The following is a 20629-nucleotide window of genomic DNA, read 5'->3' on the forward strand; positions in this document are numbered from 1 at the left end:
ATACAATACACTGTCACGCCAGGGGCAGCAAACCCTGTTATTAATGGAATTTGGGGAAGAGTTGAGCCACGAACTGTGGACGGGAGAGCAGGGTAAGATCGGGGGTAGCTTTCCCCAGCCCCTCCTGCACCCCCCAGAACCCCTTCACCATCTCTTTCCCTCACGTGATGATTTATAGATTGTTTTACACCAAGTGTAGAGTGTTTCACTCCCACAGGTTCACGTTCGAATAGCTCACTTCATCAAGGTATTTTTCATAGCATTCTGGGACTTAAAGTTCTGAATTTATAATCAGGACTACAAATCCCAGAATGCAAAGACAAACACCTGGACAGCATGAGCTCCTCCCACATGGATCTGGGACACATGAGGGTCTCAGGCTGTGGTACATTTGCAGCTAAACAAGCTGATTGTCAGCAGGTAATCAGCGCCCCAGCCTTGTGTTTCCTTTCCTCCCTATGCTTTGTATGCACCGAGGCCCCGGTACACTGCAGATGAACCCATTGACCCAGGGTGTCTGCAAACAACGATCTCTTACAGAGAAGCCCCGGAGTGAAGCTTCACATCCGTAAAGTCAGGAGACTTTAATGCATAATGTGCCCGGATATTTGCACCACCTGTGAATTCAAGCCGTTCCTTACTACTCTCCACCCATCTTGGCAAACAACTGTTTAAGACACTGTTATGTTTCATGTAGGTACCCTAATATAGACTCGGGTAACAGCATACCCTTTCACCTACATCACCTCCCCTACACTACGTAGTAACAAGCCTTTTAGGATTGAACCTTTACCTAGTTCTAGTCCTGGGCGCAGAAGGAGGGATTCCCTGAACAATGGCGTTCTATGACTTCATCCTGAGACTGACACAGTATGAATGAATATTCATAAGGGTTCTTGGAAACCAGGATGGGGCTCTAACACCGTCCTCCCCATATCTATGTACAGGGTTCATCCCATACGTCATACTCAAATCCAACACAAGCAAGCAACAAGGGACAATGGAGCCCTAGATACTTTCTGTATAAATACAGCACCTCGTGCTAGTGTTACCTAGAGGGAACCGAGACTTCCCGGCCGACACACTGACCAGAGACGCTGAGGCTCCTGCATGCAGACACTCCAGCTGACAGCAGTCTAAACATCCCTTGCGGGGTGTCCAACTCAAGACCAGGACGGGGTGCTACATTCTCTTGCTTCAGGTCATGGGGTTAGACTAAACCTAGAGGGATTCTTGGCTTTACATCTACTCACATGCGAGGTACACCTTAGGTACCTCTAGATAGGCATCGTAGGAGTACACACGCTTTCTTTTATCATGCATTTTGTATCTATGTATCTGTTCATGATTATTGCAAGATGGTAGAACTGTGCTGTCCTTTTATATTCACTGTACTGCTGATCATATATATTTGCTCCTGTCTAATGGTTGTCACAGCACATCTATTTTACACTAGAAGAACAACTGTGCAGTAAATACTTATTGTAACACGCCCGACTGTTTCTTCTGTGTAACTCTCTGAAAGAAACGAAGTGAGCACGAGTGTGTGAACAAAAGATAGTACATTGTTCCTACGATCCTGGGGGATCAGGGTTGTCATGTTCTGAGGTTGCCAGAACTATTCTCTCCCCAATAATAGGAGAGTCTACTGGCACTGTGAGCAGCTAATGCAAACAGGCTAACATTCGGTGGGGGTGCTCAGAGTCAGTCTGCCACTAATCCTACAGTGTATGTTATCCAAATGCGCATATCCTGTATGGGTACTATAGGAACTTCATTACAACACTCTCAGGCAGATTAGAATTCAGTGGACCCTATCTAGAGACCTTTGTAGCATTTGCAATTACTATTTCTCAGATGTACCTAGTTCATCTCCTTCTTTTCTTTATTTGCACTCTAGTACTTGCAGTTTTTCAAATACAAATGCAGAAATACAGGTATAACATTGATATGAAAGAAGATCAAAAAGAAAAAACAGCATCACAGTTGTTAGTTTAGTTTTTGTGGCACAGCTTTGTAACTTTAACCCTTTCGCTGCTAGGTCTTTTCCACCTAGAATGCTAAGCCCAGTTTTGACTATTTGGGGTAGTTCGTGCTTGGATCGCCATAACTTTATTCCATATAAGGTATCCATGCCAAATTTGTATCCTTTTTCCCAACGCGCTGGGGATTTGAAACATACCCAGGGTATGTGGATTCCCCTAGAGAGGACAGAGAAAGTAGCAAACATGTTGCTTTCAATAGCAAAAAAGTGCTAAAAACCTCTTTTCTTTACCAGACTAGTCTACACAAATACCCTATTTCTTTTAGTTTATTCATCAATATGGCCACTAGAGAGTGCTGGTGATTCGGTGGATGTCGGGTGTTTGCACCTGCACCCATGCTCGTACTCGCGCCCTGCTCCTTGGAGCCAGCCAGGCCACGTTGTGCGAGGGCCAGGGCAAGTGGCGAGCAAGCCAAGATGAGGCAGGGGTAAAACTGGAGCCGTGGCCTGCAGAGGGGACAGTGAGCGGCTCAGCATGAGGAGCGATAGCCCAACCCACTCGGAATTCCCGCAGATTGTGGCCCAGCGCTGCAGTACCATGGCGGAGTAGGGTGGCGTGGTGTTGGTAAAGCACTAGTGCCAACAGTAGCACCAGTGTGAAAACTAAATACTTCCAGTGTCTGTTGCCCCTGCCACTGCCACTGCCACTGCTATAGCCATTGCTAGCTCCGCCCCCTATCCCTGGAGGACCCATACTAGATCCTGTAGCACAACAGAGCTGGTGCCCAGTGGTGTTCGCCGTGGGGCTGTATGTGAAGTCCAGCATGGGGAGCATCTCAGTGTGGAGCCCGGAGCAGCAAGTGAGCACCAGGTTGTTGTTGTGTGTGCAGTGGCATCGGATTGTGGTTGTTCGAAGCAGAAGGCAGTTCTGGTGAGGTGGGGTGAGGAGTTGTGAAGCCACGGAACTGTATGGGGATCCAACCCCTCCTATCCCTCCCCCGATCTCCTGAAGGACTCTGAGCTCATGTGTGGCTCCTTCTCACAGTTTCAGGGGCTGGTGAGTGGCACAAGGGGGTGGGGTGGTGACGGTGTGCTGCTCTAGGTGCCATCACTGCAGCAGGTTGGGCCGAGTCACTGCACTGGTCTGGTTAGGTCCAGGTGCAGCTTCTGACTCCGGTGAGCTCCCTCCCTCTCTGACCACTTCCACTCCCATCTCTACCCATCTAGTCTACACACTGGTGCAAACCTACTCCATTTTGGACAGTCCTCTGGCTATAAACACAGTGTCCAATTTAAGCATGAAAAGACCCAGTAGCGGCGCAGGACAGACAGGCCTGTGCACTTCTACCATGACTGGCTTCTTTAACAGGAAACCATCTAAAATTAAACCTACATGATCATTGAAGGACGGTAGGCTCCTTTCATGCAACCATCTGGAGTCCACCGAGGAGGGTGGGACTACAAGGGTAATTGTTAATTTCGCCCTCTGTCTCTAAGCGATAGCAATGACGCTAAACATGCCTGGGTATCCCTCTTGAAAGCCAACAAATGGAATTTAGTATCATGCAGCGTCTTTCTCCTGTTCCTTCAATTGTTCATTGATCCGGTTGCCCCCCACAGGCACATCATCACAGGATCCGCATTTTCTTTAAACTACTTCTGGATGTGTTAACTCTGTGTTTGGAATCCGTCCATCAATGCACTGTATGCAATTGTGATATAAGTATCCCAGCAGTCTGACTTACGCAATCCCTCAAAAAGGTGATCCCCTACATAAAGCGGAGTAGCGCTGGTTGGAGACGAGCTCACAATTAAATTCAAAATGTCCACGCATTCCACCATCTGCTTGCCAGGACCAGGCAACAGTGGGGAGCATAGGTCTGTTATCACCGACAGAAGTATCTCAGCCGGCTCACATTGGTATCAACCAACCAAACACTGCAGGTTTGGAGGTGAACAATCAATCACTGCTAAATATTTCACTCGTTTTTTTGGGATGAGCCCCAAATAGCGGCGCCTCCAGCAATGTCAGCCTCAATTTCCATCTGCCAGTGCCGGCCCCCAACTGGTCACAATTCCTGCAGACCCTACAGTCCATGGTAGTTGCCCTCAACTGTCATTCAGACAAGTTGGATCCTCAAGTTGACCTTTTCAATGCCCTTGTTGCTTTTACCTATCGGATTGAGAGCAAACTTGACAAACTAAATACAATTATATTTAGAGCTAAATCTAGCACAAACTTGGCACAACAGTCTGCTGTTGCTCTCCATTCATTGACAATCAGTCATCTTTTCCAGCATTCCTTAATACTGTACTATCTGAGATAAAAGACATCAAAGAAGAATCTGTGCAAAGCTCAATCATGGGGGCTGGACCCAGTATTCAGGCCTCCCATGCGCCACAGCAGGATGTTCAATCACCAGCAAATGGTTATGGTGCAGAGTGTGTCTCATCCGGTAATCCTCTGTGTCAGAGCAGGCTGGCCAAGTTACAACTGGGGTGTCTTCAAAGGAAACCACCGTGCATCCTCAGGAAGTGGAATCCACGGAGGAGAACTTGGGGCTTATCTAGGGTTACTACCTTAAAACTCATAATCGGCCAGAGCTTGCCACTGATAAATTCCTATCTACAAGGCCACCTCAGGCGATACCTGTAAAAACTGGCTCAGCCTCAAGTCTGACCGTATCCCCGCTAAGTAAAAGAAAAACGATGAACTGTCAGAAGCAATGAAATAAAAATGACAAGCCTTCTTCTATAGTACACCAACAACTGATGCATCCACGATATTGAAAAAGGAGCACAGTGAGTACTGCACCTCTGGAATAAAAAAAACATTCTATTACCTGAGCAATAGCCCACACTGGCCCCATTTATCTACACATGCATACATGTGATCCATATTTTATATATAGAAGAACACCATTTGTCAGCATCATCATTGAGGACTTGTGTTGTGGTAACACTTAACCTTGTCAACTCCATTCCAGACTTTTCCTGACTCAAGGATTTCATAATTTTAGTTTTAATTAAATACTAGCTCCCAATTGCTCAGAAAAAGTTTCTATTGGCATTTCTTGTTACATTATCAGGTATTCCTTGTTGTGTCGTGTTGTAGTATTATGGTCTCAATCTTTGTAAAGCTAACTCTGTATTTTTCTTTCAATTTAGTTGCCTGTGCAGGATAATCCTTTCGATTAATCCTACAGTTGGAGCTCACCTAGATGGGAATGGTATCTTGCTTGTGATGCCTTCCCTGTTAGCACACTAGCTTGCTGCTACTACCACCACTATTAAGAACAGCACCTTGGGAACTATGGTTTTAGAAGATTGAAAGCGGTACCAACCATCGCTTCATCTATTCATGTAAAAGAACTATGAAATGAAGTGATCTACTTCAGTTAGTAGTCAGTCAGTCAAATTATCTTTATTCGATTTAGTTAAAAATCATACAAAGAGCATAAAAATGTGTTATATACAATTAAAATGCAATTAAACAATTTCATTACAATCGAATACATATGACAAGTGTTATGATAAAAACAGAAATAAACATCTATACAAGCATTTTATACAGGGTGATTTTCTAAACTCCTACATGATCTAGATCTAGCTGCCGCCACTATAAAGTTTGCCAGGCAATATGTGATGCGGATATTTTTCATTGATTGTAGGTAGAGCATGGCTGGTCTAACCTGGGAAAAGCCAGCTTCCCTTAAAACAGGTAACAAATGTTTTTTTCTCTGTTCGGAAAAATAATCACAAAACATAATAAAGTGCATGGAATCTTGTGCAGAAAATTTGTCACAGTGGAGCTAGCTCAGGTTTTGTCCATGTATTGAAACTGCCCAAATAAAAATGAATAAGATTAAACCTGAATTTCGTTAGAATAAACCTATGAAATGAATTAGTGACAAAACATAAATAAGGTTCAAGTGCAGGTGAGTTAACTAACAAATAATGATGTCTAACTGATGGCTTTAACAGTTCAGTTTCTTCACGGCTCATTCTTGCGCTTAGCATAAATATGTTTTTTTATGGTATCCACATCATGTTTGGCTATACCAGAAGGGTCCGTAAACAAATCTGGCCGTCCCAGGATCGTGAAGGATTTTTCCAAATAAGCCAGCCATGGGATTGCACTACTATGCTCTAAGGACATAACATCTTTCATGATCAGATGGTTAAAGGTTAATTCTGAATTTAGCCATGTCTTAAGCCACTATATTAAAGGCGCTAGTTTTAACCTATCTTGGGCATAATCCATTCCTACCTCTGCATGAATGGAGAAAGTCGGTGTCGATTGGGGAAGAAACAAAAGAGCACGTACAAATCTATTTTCTGCCTTCTGGATGTTTTCCAAACGAACATAACCCCATAAAGGCGCGCCATAAAGTGCCACAGAGAAGCATTTGCTGTTATACACCTTTAAGATGGCTTCCATCGGTCTGTGGCCCTACCTTTTTGCAAAACCCAAAAGGGGCATTGATGTCCTTGTCACAGCTAAGCTTTTGGCCCTTACCTGGGGACCCCAGGTACCCTTGTTGTCAAAAAGCACACCCAGGTAGGGAAAAACGGGGACTCTAGACACTACTTCACCTTTACATCTGAATGTTTTTACCATGGATCTTTTGTTTTGCGGTCCAATGACGATAGTATGTGATTTATTTGAATTAACCTTCAAATCAAGATGGTCCATAAAGATACCAAATGCATCCAAAAGCTGTTGGAGACAAACGCCAGTACGAGCTATAAGCACTGCGTCGTCCGCGTATAGGAGAGCCGGGATCTTAACTTCTCCTACACGCGGAACGTCTCTTGCAGCCCCCTCTAGATGATTGCCGAGGTCATTGATATAGATTGTAAAAAGCAGAGAAGCCAGTATGCAACCCTGCCTAACACCCCGCATCGAGTTAAAACGGGGCGTACATCTGCCTTCTCTTGTGACCCTCACTACTGCAAAAAGCTCTTGATGGAGTGAGGCCATGAACCTAACCAAGGCCTCATCAATCCCCATCCTCAAGAGGATAGCCCAGAGCTTGGACCTGTTGACTAACTCGAAGGCCTAGGAGAGGTCCATGAATGCTAAGTACAAGGAACCCTCCTTGGCCACCGTGTACTTTGAGATCAACAGGTGTAAGTTAGAGCACTGCTCAATCGCACCTCCTTTCTCTCTGAAGCCATACTGAATGTCGGCCAACCCCCCACAACCTTCCAGGCTATCCCTTAACCTGGCCAAAAGCACTCTACCCAAGATCTTTATTGAGGAGTCCAGAAGGGATATGGGGCGATAACACCCCGGATCGTCCCTTTGCCCCTTTTTAAATATGGGGACTATGGTGGAAGTCACCCATGTAGTTGGTGGAGGGGTACTATTTGCAGCTGTGAATACATTAGCTAAGATGCCCGCCCATAGTTCTGGTGAATGTATATAAAAATTTGCCGGTACCCCATCCGGGCCTAGTTGTGGCGCGAATTGCTTTCTCCACCTCCGCCCTATTAAAGTGCAAGGGAGTGGCCTCATGGGAGGTGAAATCAAGTGGTTGGGTGATGGTACCATTTTCACCATAGACAGAACTAAAATGTGCCAGCCACTTGTCGTCTGGGATGACACAGTCCGTGTCTAGGTTTGGTGAGTCGGAGAAATAAGGCTGGTTGATAACAGACCAAAATTGCCTGCTGTCCCGCAAGATGTCTATGGAAATTAAATTCTTCCAAGCCTCCTGCTTGATCTTGTCCTGTCTGTTCTTAATAGCTCTTTTATATTCTTTTCTTAGGCTTGCAACCAGTACCCTATCCCTGGGGTTTGCTTTAAGGGCCAGTTTTAAGGATTTATGGGCTTTTGAGCACAAAGCGTCAAACCATCGGCAGGATTTCATCTCTCCCTTCCTCAGTTGAACCGTGAGGCTAGAAGAGACTTTGCTGCAGATCGTTTGAAAAGCCTCCACGATGACCCTGCCCTGCGAGGATGGATTTTGGCAAATCATTATCAGGTCATTTATCCGTGGGCCGATATCAGCGTAAAAATCACCAGGGACCACATTTGCCCACTTCAGCCGTCTGCCCTGGTCAGTTAGGCTAAGTACGGGTCCAGGGGTAACCTGTCCTGGCTTGGCGCCCATACAATCCCCCCATGCCACCTCCACAAGGATGGGGTTATGGTCACTAACAGGAGAAGGAACTGTACAGTAAGAAATAGTGCGGGTGAGAATGGCAGGAGTCACAAAGATATAGTCAATCGTTGTCCCAGGCATTGTCCCCTTGAAAGTGGGTAATCTAGGCTCCCCCTCCCTATTCCCTGGTTCAAAGAAATTAAAATAGGCCAAAAGTTCTTCAAGTTCTTCACCTGCTTTAGTGTGCTCAAAGTAAGGGCCCTCCTGTCCCGATGTCTCCATACAATCAATTGAGCCACAGCCAAGATCACAAGGGTTAATATTAAAGTCACCCATTAACACATATTCATAATTAGTGTGGTTATTATGACTGATTGAGTTTAAAATCGAATCCAGTGCAGCGATGTTCTCCCCTCCCCAGTCCTTATTACTGGAATTGTAAAAATTAATAAACAAAGTACTCTTAGTAGGACTAATTACCCTTTCTACAATCAGGCAATTCAAAGAGTCATGTTTAATCTGTTGCAGCGACCCTGTAAGGTCAAGTGAGAAGAGAGTCAAAAGGCCCCCCCTAGCTCTGCCTGCATTACTTGGGCTTGCAGCTACAGCGAAACCAACAAAACCGTCCAGCCTGAACTGGCATGAGGTGTCCCAAGTTTCCTGTAGGGCGATAACATGATGTTCTCTAATAAAGCTCAACCAATCAGTGTCGTTCGATTTAGATCTAATTCCTGGAACGTTCCAGCTAAGAATTTTGCAACCCTTAGCTCCAATTGGCTTGCTTCCCCCCACGGTCGATGTTTGCTCAACATTTGATAGTCAATCAGTGTCGTCCAAGCCGGACAGGGGGGCATAATGGTTACTCAAGATATGCCCACCATCCTCGCTTGGGTTCTGTACGATCTGTGGGCTGGTGAGCGGAGGGACATTTGGGACTATTACTGATTGAGTCGCTATACCAACATTAGCGTTTCTGCGTTCCACTGGTGCCCTCCTGCCCTGCCATCTAGCTTGGTAAGTTATTTTGGGCCCGGAGTAGGCTGAAGGATGATAAAAGAAACCTAAGGGAACGGGTCTCAAGCGATCCCTAAACGAAATCGCAGAACCGTCCCAGAACAGCCTATCAGCTACATTTTCCCTACAGAAGTTAATCACCACACAATCACCATATGTGGTTTTCGATTCTTTACCAACCCTGCCCACTTTCCTTGCATGGATTATCATATCAGCAATGTTCTCCCCACAACATTTCTCAGAACACCACATTTTCACTTTGGCCATAAGATCCCTGGTGGATTCTCTCTCCCCTTCCATAAGGGGTTCCACGCCAATAAACACAGCTACCAAGGGAGAGGCCTCTGGGGGAAGGTGCAGTTTGTATGAGCTTGGGGTGGACCTCCTCAGAAGGGGTAAGATCTTCCGGGGTTGTGCCGATGGTTGGGCACCTGAAATAGGGTCAATCACCATCTGTTGGGGGGGAACTGGTGTTGAAACCTGGGGTCTGGCATTTTTACACATAGTACTACATGTGGGGAGTGTATTTGTCGTGTTGCCTGCTGGTGTCAATACCCCACCCGCCACCTCAGGTATACATTTGTTTGTTAGAACTGGGTAGGGAACTTACAAGTCTGTCAATGAGGGAACATTTCTTTAGAAGGCCTTCCAAGCATGTGTTTAAAGTGTCCACGATGTCTTTTGCAATACCCACCAAGAGGGGTTCAATCCTCGCCACAAAAAGCTCCTCCAGTTTATCCTCCAAACTGTCCGAAATGTCAGTTGTATGTGGCTTCGTAATGACTTTTTCCCCTTTATTAATTAGCTGGGGCGCCCGCTGGGGAGACACCCTTGGAGATGTAACAGTACGAATGGGGACAGTGTCTTTACTCGTTTCAGCGAGAGGAGGAGGGTTTACTATGGTAACAAGTGGATCCAGGGGGTAACTGGGTACATTGATGGGGCCTGGCGCAGCTGCCTCATGCGGCTGTGATGATGCAACACACCGAGGGGAAGTTGCAACAATGCCCAGTTCTTGCTCAGCATTGGCAATCTCCTTGGTAAGTGCCCCCACAGCAGAGGAGAGGTATGACATTATAGAATTAGAGTGCCTTGGTACTTTGGCATGTTTCCCCCCATCCTCCATGGCTACCTGTTTTTTCCTCTTACCCATTTGTGGTGATGGATGTTAGCAGGGTGGCCCTGCCCTGCCTCTTCCTGCCCCGGACTGCCAAAGACTGCCCTGCCCTTGTCCCGGGCTTCACCCGCAAGCGACTCGTGGGGCGAGTGGAGGGCGCGAGCTATGAAGCGCCCCCGGGCGCGCTGATGACTCCTCCCTCGTGCGCCGGTCCCGGGGCTTCTGGGTAGTGTAGTTCCCCGATGGGAACTACAGCCGTTCCCCTCATGGCTTCCCTGGTCAGCGCGGCCGTTCCCCTCACGGCGCTGGTGTTGGAGTGAGAGCGCCCTGTGCCCCTGCCACGGGCTGTGAAGGTAAGGCTTGGTCTCCCCAGGAGCTCGCCGAGGGCGCGAGCTATGAAGCGCCTCCGGGCGCGCTGGTGACTCCTCCCTCGTGCGCCGGTCCCGGGGCTTCTGGGTAGTGTAGTTCCCCGATGGGAACTACCGCCGTTCCCCTCACGGCTTCCCTGGTCAGCGCGGCCGTTCCCCTCACGGCGCTGGTGTTGGAGTGAGAGCGCCCTGTGCCCCTGCCACGGGCTGCGAAGGTAAGGCTTGGTCTCCCCTTCAGTAAGTAACTAACTTCTATTAGAGATGAGCAATTGTTTATCTAGGTTGCTGTGGGCAATATAGGTCAATATAGGTACTGAGTATAGTAAGACAAGGGTATACAACTAACTATAGCCAACACTTTGATAAGCCGAATAAAGAAACAGGCTGTGCCAAAAAGGCAGCTGTGCAAAGTCAAAGTAACACAACAAAAATGTACTTCAGACATAAAGTATGATAAAATCATTGTTATTGCTTTTTTTACAACAAAACCCCCCAACCTCTCTACCCACAACAGGCCCACCCCTAACCCCAAATGAATTGCCCATGCCTAACCAATGTTCAAAGAAAAGTATCCAGCAAAAGTTCAAACTCCCACCAAAGCAAAAAAATAAAAAGAGGCCTAGAAGATGGCGTCATCTATGCGGGTGCAGAGGAAATTAATACTCCTCTCTATAGCGGCAAACCTGTTCTCAAAGTGGTCCATCCACTGCAGGAGGCAACACTGGAATTGGTGGTCTGAGTGAAAGGGGGTCAGCAGTAGTGGTTAGGACCCTTGACAGCTGCGGGCGGTGTTGACGATGCATTGGCGGGAGGTTGCAGCTGGAGGAACTGGGGCCCTAAGCAGTGGCAGTTGCTTCTGCCTCCTTGTCCTTCAGGGCCATTAGCTGGCAGTATTCAGCCTGGATAGTCTCCAGTCCCTGCTGCCACAGCCAGTCCGCTATCTCCTGCCATGTTGGTGGCGGAGGTGGACCAGCAGGAGTAGCTATATCAAGAAAAAAAGAAAAAAGACAAATTGTAAACAATGCTCCTAACAAACACTTGTTGAAGATTAAATGGTGGCACAGTAGAAGTAAATTGCTGGTCTCCTAGAGCCATTGGAATTTGATGTCATTGGGAGAGTCACAGGGCCATTGTTTAGCCACACATGCCTCACATAAAAAAACACTGACTGTCTGAAAAGAATTAAGGCAGAATAACACTAGAATTAAAAAACTAAGTGATTCATTTTGTTCTTTTAAAGGCTTTCCTAGTAAAAGAATGAAATAGGCACTTTGTGTGAAAAAATAAAAATAAATGATCTCTCATTAATGAGTAAGGCATTGTGCACTATGGATTGCAAGTTGTTGTGCTAAATTAATGGAGATATGATAGCCAGCATGTCAGGTACTTTGCTACTGCTGCTGTGGCAGCTGCAATGGATATTATCGTACTTAAATTCCAATGACCCTGCTCTCCTCCAAATGTCTTCAAATTCTACCCTGACTCCAAAGAGGCAGATGAATAATATATATTGTCTCACACATAGCAAATAAAATGCAGATATCCTGTCTGCTGTAAGTAGACAGTGAAAAAAATAATGTTCAGCACTACTGGGAAAGGAACGTGATTTATAGATCGGATTTGTCATGTGCGTCACAGAGTATCCCATCCGCCAAACTTGAAATAAGACACTTAGGTCCACTTTACTCCCTGGCCTCGCGCCCCAACACATATTATTTTCAACAAATGTACTTTCTTTGTAGAAAGGAAAGGAAACTTAACTTACTCTACTGCATGGTAAATTACAGGGATTGGGATGGGTAGGTAGAGGTTTCGCTAAAGAATGGTAGGATCGCACTGATCACTGTCATATGCTTAAGCTTTGGCTTATTCAGTCACCTTGTATTCTGTTTGCAATGCATTTCCAATTTTGTAAATGCTGCATTAACTGAAGAAGATGCACATTGCACATGCAACACTGCAGTCACGATGCACTTAGGTCTTGGGTGGCGAAATGCCTTGGGCAGGGAGGGAGGTGATGAATGGTGATGGAGGGATACATATCTGCCTTGCTTAACAAATACAGACAGTGAGTCAAGGGAGTAGACTCAAAATTATAATACCCTCTACTTTGAACCACAGCTTTGAAAAATTCAAGTAAACAAAGTAGGTGAGCATGCCCCTCTAAAAAAGAGCTTCTTCAGTTCTTCATCCAAGAAAATATTCATTTATTCATTCACTTTTCATTCTTCTGCATTCACCCAGTGAAAGCCACCATGATTTAAGCTTTACTGTCTCTCACCCAATCTTTCAGAGAAATTTTCAGTACACCCATATATCCATTCATACAGTATCCACCTTTCCAGCCATCCTTTCACCCATCTATCCATTTGCCCAATGACCACCCAAGATCTATTTGCATCCTTTTACTCATATACCATTTCACCCATCCTTTCTTTTATCCTTCTGTTCTTTCTCAATTCCATAAATCCACCACTTTTATCGTTCATTATGCAAGCTGTTGCTGAGTTGCAGATAGAAGAGGCCATAAGAAACCAGCCACCACTGTAGCTGCTAAAGCGGTGGTTAACGAGCCACAAGTCTCATGACGCCACGTAGCTAGTGAGTATTATAGTACATTGTCAATAAGCAAGCAATGTGACTTACAACTGCCAGGCCCTGCCGTCGCTGTATCCCACCCCCCCCCTGCAACCGACTCACAGCAGAACTGATCCCTGCACTGGTGGCCTGTGAGGTAAAAAAAACACATTACACATTTTTTTATGCGGCAGATATACCCCCCTTTTTTTTTAATTAAAAAAAATACAACCGTAAAACATCACTACAGTTTGGTTAGTAGTATGTTCTATCAAAAATATCACTTTGACCATTGTTTAGGTTCACAGTGTTAGAAAAGCCAGGTAGTCAAGCCAACCAAAAACTTTTCGTAATGGAGGGTCGGAGATATAGCCTAGGATGATGACACTGAGTCATTGAAGTGCAATGAAGGGGTGGAATGATGGTCAATGAACGACATATGGTGTTGGTTGGCAGATGCAATTGTGGGAACTCCTACTTTTCAGTTATGCTGCACTGTCATGGAAACTACTGGTATGATGTATACATGAATTACAGCACACCATTGGGGGGGATGAGGGGGCCATGGCCAAGGACACTCTCTCATTAACTCCTTTGGTGCTTTTATGACGATCCAAGCTCATCATGAGTCACAGTGGAGCGGTGCTCATGACGAGCTGGGCTCGTCATAACGGCTGTGCGCCGCCCACTCGCGATTGATTCCCCGCCTGTGCGGGAGAATTAATCAGTGAGCGGGGTCGTGACAAGCCCAGCTCGTCAAGAGCACAGCTCCACTATGACTCATGACGACCCCCCTCCCCTGCACCATGGGGGAATTACCCCCGCAGCAAAGGGGTTAACTGCTAGAGCATGAGCAAGAAAAGAAAGCCTTCTCAACAAACATGCTGGACCTGCAATCCTCACAGTAGACAGTAGAGTACCACAAATCTGTTCTTAGTCTTACAGTTCCAAATATAGGTGGAAGGAAAGCTAACTAACTAAGCAGAAGAAGACTAGTACAGACAGCCACAAGAAAACCTGAAATAAGGAAAAAAGGATAATGCAGGGATAAAAAAATAAAATACATTGGATAGGGGAGTTGTAAAACAATGAGACAGTTTTAAACACTGCAAAATTAAAAGTAGTATAATAGTTGGCAGAGATAAAACGTTAGGAAAATGATAATAATAAATAATAGGAATTACTGGGATAAATTAAACCTTGCGCAGCTGCTCTGGTGGTCAGCACCTCCTCACTGGCTCGCAGATCCACCTCTGAGCTAACCCTCTTCATTCCCTTGAGTGCTGAGGTAAGACCTAAAGAAGATTAAAAAAAAGATTAGTGACACATTTAATTTCCCCAAATACATTATGACAGGCAAAAGCAGTTACAGTGTTCTTTTCTAAATCAGATTGTCTATAGTACTAGTATCGACTGTCGATTTGGCCGTACTAATTCTAAAATCCCTAGTCCAAATTTCCTTGACAAAAACTATATTTGGAGCTAATGCATTACAATGAATAATCTTTGATTCTGTTCTCATTTCTCAGTCCCCTTAATGGACCAACTCAGTGTCACTTTTTTGCAATGCATAGATGAATACTACACATCACTGTGAGATTGCTAGGGAGTGTACAAGCTACATAAAGGAAGTCACAGAGAACGCTAACTCACTGATATCACTAATTCACTGTCTTGGTGGCAGGAGGACAGAGAGTCTGCAATGGCTTCTTATACATTCAGCCAAAGCAAGCGCCGCAGAGTACCATTAGGTATCGCTGAGCACCTGGCTGGTTCAGACTGGAATACATAATATTCTTAATGGAAACTTAACTTACCTTTGAGTGTGAGCAGTATGCTATTAAGATTCTATTTTTAGTATTGTAGAAAACAAGCAGAACAAATAATTACTCACTGAGCCGCGCAATCTCCAAACCCAGGAGGTCCAGCAGGTCCTGCTCACTGTCGATGAAATGCTCCCAGAGGTGTGTCAGCTGATGTTGGGTGCGCTGAAAATTGATGGTGCGGGGCACTCCCCTGCATACCCCCACCGAATGCAACTGATGCTCCCTCAGTGGATATCCACTTCTAGACCTGCCGTCTGCTGCCAGCATGGAGGGGAGGTGGAGGTGCACAAAAAAATACAGCTGCCACCTCGGCTTCACAGAAAATAACGCGGGCTGCACCCCTTTCCGGCACCAACGACTGTAAGGTAGGCAGCTGCTGTCGTTGCTCTGGCCTCGTTCCACTGCTCCCCTGCTCGGCCTGCTCTACCATGGTGCTGGGTGGGGAGAAAAAGGAAAGGAAGAAAGAAAGGAAGAACAAACAAAGGAAAGATAATAATAAAATTGTACAAAAATGTCACAAAAATGACAAAACCCAAAAATACATGAACACGTATACACACACTGATACAATACATAACATTGAGGGGTAGATGAGTTAGACAGGTGGTGGTTTTAAAAGATTAAATAAAGATTAAAAAACCATGCCCAGCACCGTGAACAGAACAGAAAACAAAAAGCCCACCCCTTGTGAACGGCGTGGTGCGTCTTGTGGGCAGTTTGCTGTGTGGCAACGTGCGCTGAGTTGTGCACAATGTAAAGAACAAGAACGGGCGTGCTGAGGAGCTCCACCTGCTTCCAGAACACTGCGTATCGTGTGGGAGCTCTTTTGCCACTTTGCAGAGCTCCATATAATGCGACTCCCCAAACTCCGCCAAGGCCTTGGAGGAATGTGTTAACATCGTAAGTGGGATTGTCACTAAAAATACATCTCCAATTGCTAAGTGCTGAGTGGACTAGTCTTAAGATGCCTCTGTTGGGGAAACGTTCATGTATGTGAGTAGCTAAAGTGCAGTTTGTTCTCCATTCAAGACTGTTTCCCACTACTGCCAGGATTGGAAGTTTGAAGAAGGCCTTGAACACATCTCTGAAAGCAGCCTGCAGAAGCCCCAGCTGCAAAAACCTAGCATCCAAGTATAAGCTGGCCCAAAAATGCCCCCAGGAAGCAGTATCTGCTGAGAAGACCAGACACAAAGAACAGTTCTGGACAAAACTCTTATTCGAGAGCAAAAAGAGCAACTCAAAAACCTGGTTCAGGAGCAACCAGTTGGCCAATGGATCAGGCAGAGCTGGCAGGGCTAATATCTCTGAATCCAGTTGGTCATCATTTCTGACAAGACACTTCATGCCAAGTGATTCTGCAGGAAGCTCAGATTGTTACAATATCCAGCAACAATGCCTGCCCTGCCTCAGAAGTTCTGGGGCAGTTTCTAGCTCTGTCAATTTTCAAAGTGTAGCAGGTTCAGTTTCCCCCACAAACACCTTGACCCTATTTAAGAATTGCACATCATTTTGGGGCAGCAAACTCACTTCATTATTAAAGGAGGTGGAATCAGCCTATTCATAAAGGTGTCTCTAAATCCAACCCCAGTAACTACAGGCTGTTAGCTCCGGGGGTCTCATCCTGAAGAATCAAACAGGGTTTGCTGAGAACTCTATCACATTGACAAACTTGCTAGCAATGTGTTTACTATCAGAGAGGAGGGTGACATCTTGCACCTTGCTGTACTGCTGCTTTGTGTATTTCAGGGCAGTGATTGTGTCCCCAAGGGGGCTTTGTGGAAGAAGTAAAAAATTTGGGGTATCCCGCAGTCTCCTTGAGATACTCATGCGGCTAAACACTGACATGAGAATTGATGTTAAACTGGTCTATGGGACTCTTGTGTCCAGGAAATTTAACAACCTGCTCAGTGCAGATGACCTAGTTTTGCACAGCTACATGAGAGTTGGACTGCAGCAGTTGTTAAACATCTTGCACTTTCATTCGATGCAATTTGCCTCGAAGTTAACTTAAAGAAAAGTAAGGTCTTTATCTTGGTCATAAGAATTAATACGGCTGGCACCTAGTATCTTAATGGCAATAAGATCTCTGAAGAACAGACATACAAATACCTGGGTATTACAATCAATGCAAGGGGCTCCTTCTTCCACCATATGGAGGCTGTAGAAACAAAGGGCCTGGCCCTACTGTCCTCCTTCTTGAAACTGGCCAACTCGCTGTGGGGGGGTTATGCCTCAATTCACTTTTAAAGGTAATAAGGGCAAAAACCATCACGTCCTTGGTCTACGGCAGTGAAAATCTGTGGAGGAGGCGTGATAAGCTTCTTAATAATTTGGTCGCCAGGATGTATAAACCCACTATTGTTTTGCTGGGATCTTCATCAGCCACGCAGATTTGGTTTGAATTTGGCCTTCTTGACTAATGAGTGGCACTGGTAGGTGTCTTTTTCCATATTTGCTCAAACTACGACTGGCCAGAAGAGGAAGCTTGGAGGCCCTATTATGGAATGAAATTCAATCCGGTGGTGCCAGACAACCTCACTCCCTGTACTTTGAAGAATGCTGAAACCACTTGAATGCCAGCGTGCTCTGGGTCTCACACATCATATTTTTCCACTGAAAACGGATCGCTTTTTTTGCAATGTAACTAAGCCTTAGTTCGGCTGGCATCTAGTGACACCTAGCAAACCTGTTCATTTTTCAAAACTAGATACCGGCGAGAATCAAGGGTGGAGTCACTTGTGTGGCTCACAATAGGTTCTCTTACACAGAAGGCCTTGCAAACCTCAAACTTTGACAAAACAACACACATTTCCTCAAATTTCTATGATGAAAAGTTCTGGAATCTGCGAAGAGCCATAAATGTCCTACCTCCTAGCATTTCCCTAAGTCTCTCGATAAAAACGGTACCACACTTGAGTGGGTAGACCTAATGCCTGCAACAGGAAAGGACCAAAAACAAAATGTGACAACATCAGCATGCCCTGTCACAAAAATGACCTGATTTGGCAATAGGGGTAGCTGCAGTTTTTGGGGCAGGGATCAGCAGCCAGCCAGGAAAATCTACCCAAGCCAGAAACTTTTTAAATCTAGACAACTGGAGTCGCCCAGGGAGGTGTACCTCGCAGGAACCTCACAAAGATTTCACGCCCACAATGCCCTGCAAACCTCAAACTTTGCCTAACATTGTGAATTTCCCTTGCATGTCTGTGATTTCAACTTCTGGAATCACCAGGCATCCACAAAAGACTTACCTCCCAGTGTCCCCCCACTTGTTCCGATAAAAATGGTATCCCACTTGTGTGGCTGTGTCTAGAGCCTGCAACAGGCACGCATCAATCCAATGTTAATGGGAGTCCCATGGAACGCATTTACCACTCACAAAACATAGCAGCATCTAAGATCCTCGCTCCAAAGTTCAGGACACATGGCTGTTGGAAGGCAACCCAGATTTTCAGAAAATGAGCTTACTGTGATGGTCGATGAGAACATTTGGGTTGAGCCCCTCTTGTTAGAGTACATATCCAGACACCCACCATGAGTCAGAGAAGGGAAATGTAGGCCAGAATCATGGAGAAGGTGAATGCTCTATCCAATGCCACATACTCAAAGAAGGATGCCCCCAAGCGGTGGAATGACCTGCGGTGGAGACTCCATTCCCTCATTTCTAGGACACACCACGGTGCCCTGACAGGTGGTATTGTATATCCCAGTTACCTCAACCTCATTCTGTGGTAGGTGAATGTGTTATACACACTCCATTCTGACTTCTAGGCAGTGTGAACAGTAGTAAGAACAATCTCACCCTCCCATCACTCTGCAACTACTACTCCTAAATACATCTCTCTGCACTAATTCCAACATATTCACACAAGTATGCTACCTGAGATCTGTCACTAGGTTTGATATCATTTTTTATCACAACCAACAGGCTCTCCTATGTTATGGAAACATCTATTAAGTTATTTGTCTCATCTATCACTGAAAACAAAGTCATGTGGTTGGCGCACAGGCTCCGGTGCGTTATAGTTGTGCTTTTGTGGCGTGCTCTCGAGGTTTCACTCTCTACCTCTTAGAGTGTTGAAAACTAAAATAATTGTAACATCCCCTGGTTAGGGGGTGACCCTCTAGGCACAGCTTTAAAATCGCTGTGTAGCGTTAAATTCTTCAAAAAAATCATCCAATGAAAGTTTTCCTTAGGTTAGGTATTTTCTTTTATTCAGAAGCAATTGTATTCATTAACTTCTTATGTTTCTGGTCTTCTGTACAAAACTGTTGAATATTACACTTGTTTCAACTTTCATTTTCAAAGGCGTTCCCAATGCATTTCGTGTACTAGGTGCACTTCTTAAGGGGAATACCTAAACAAAAATCAATGAACTCATTTTGTGGATAACATCCTACTATGTAGGTATTCAATATACTGTTAAAAATAACCTGATAATCCAATGTGCTACTGTGATAAGAGTCTATGGGAAAGTGGAGTTCATTCCGTGTTATTTTGCACAGTGGTGAATCATAGAAAAGGTTGTGTGAATCGGTCTAGTATCTAAATGGGTATTAATGAACAAGAGGTGCCCATCTTACGTGATTGAAAGTGATATGGTTTTTCAAAGGTCTTAACGATCTCAAGATGAAAAGTAAATCCAAGGTGCATATGTGATTAAATAAAGATGTGAAAGGTGAAAAGAGGAACGTGCATATTAGTAAGTATTAAAATGTAAAGAAAAATCATGCATTATTCGCGGGCGAAGATCAGATCTTTTTACTCGGTTAAGCGTGGGGGTTCGTTTCAGATGTGGGAGCAAAGGTGTCTTACCTGCCGTCATAAAGTGAACTGAAAGTAATTTTCTCTCCTGTGTGATCATGTCGAGTCGAAGACGATCTGACTTTCAATCCGCTGTTATAGTTTGGAGATCGAAATGGGACTAATGGTATTAGTGAGTTAGTATCGACGCCATCTTGGAGTGGTGATTGATAGAAATCATGGTAACTCGAGTGTGATGGAATCTATAGGATTCTGAATGTATTTCAAACAGTAAAAAATAATAGTGAACAATCATTAATTAAAGTATATACATCAATGCGTAAGTAGATGGCTAATATTCAGTATCATAATTAAAGGATTAAAGGTAACACGCAAATTCCAATCGGTCATTGAGTCCGTTCGGTTTGATGGAGTTGAGAAAATATATCCAGTGATTTTCTCTCTTTAATAAGGCAGCAATTTTAGAGCTGTGCCTAGAGGCTCATCCCCTAATCCAGGGGATGCTACAATTATTCCCATCTATCACTGTCACATAAAACAATTAAAGCTACAGTGAGATATCAAAAATTAGCCAGTAATAGAAGATCAACCAGATGTATACATGTTACTGGAAAAACTGTTCCACGTTCTAGGTTTTGATTTAGCACGTCACTGCATGCTTTAAGTTTTAATTTTGCTTCTATTTACTTGAACCAATTGAACCATCCCACCTCATTTAAATGATACATAAAAGCAAAGTCAAGGAATGGAAAAGTGAAATCCCCTAACATGCATCCATCTGGTCACCCTAATCAACACACTACTGTAGCAAACATGCAATTTGTTTACATTTACTATAATAATTAATTATATTTATTTATAATTTAAA

This window comes from Lissotriton helveticus, chromosome 11 (genome assembly GCF_964261635.1).
Source record: "Lissotriton helveticus chromosome 11, aLisHel1.1, whole genome shotgun sequence".
Classification (NCBI taxonomy): domain Eukaryota; kingdom Metazoa; phylum Chordata; class Amphibia; order Caudata; family Salamandridae; genus Lissotriton; species Lissotriton helveticus.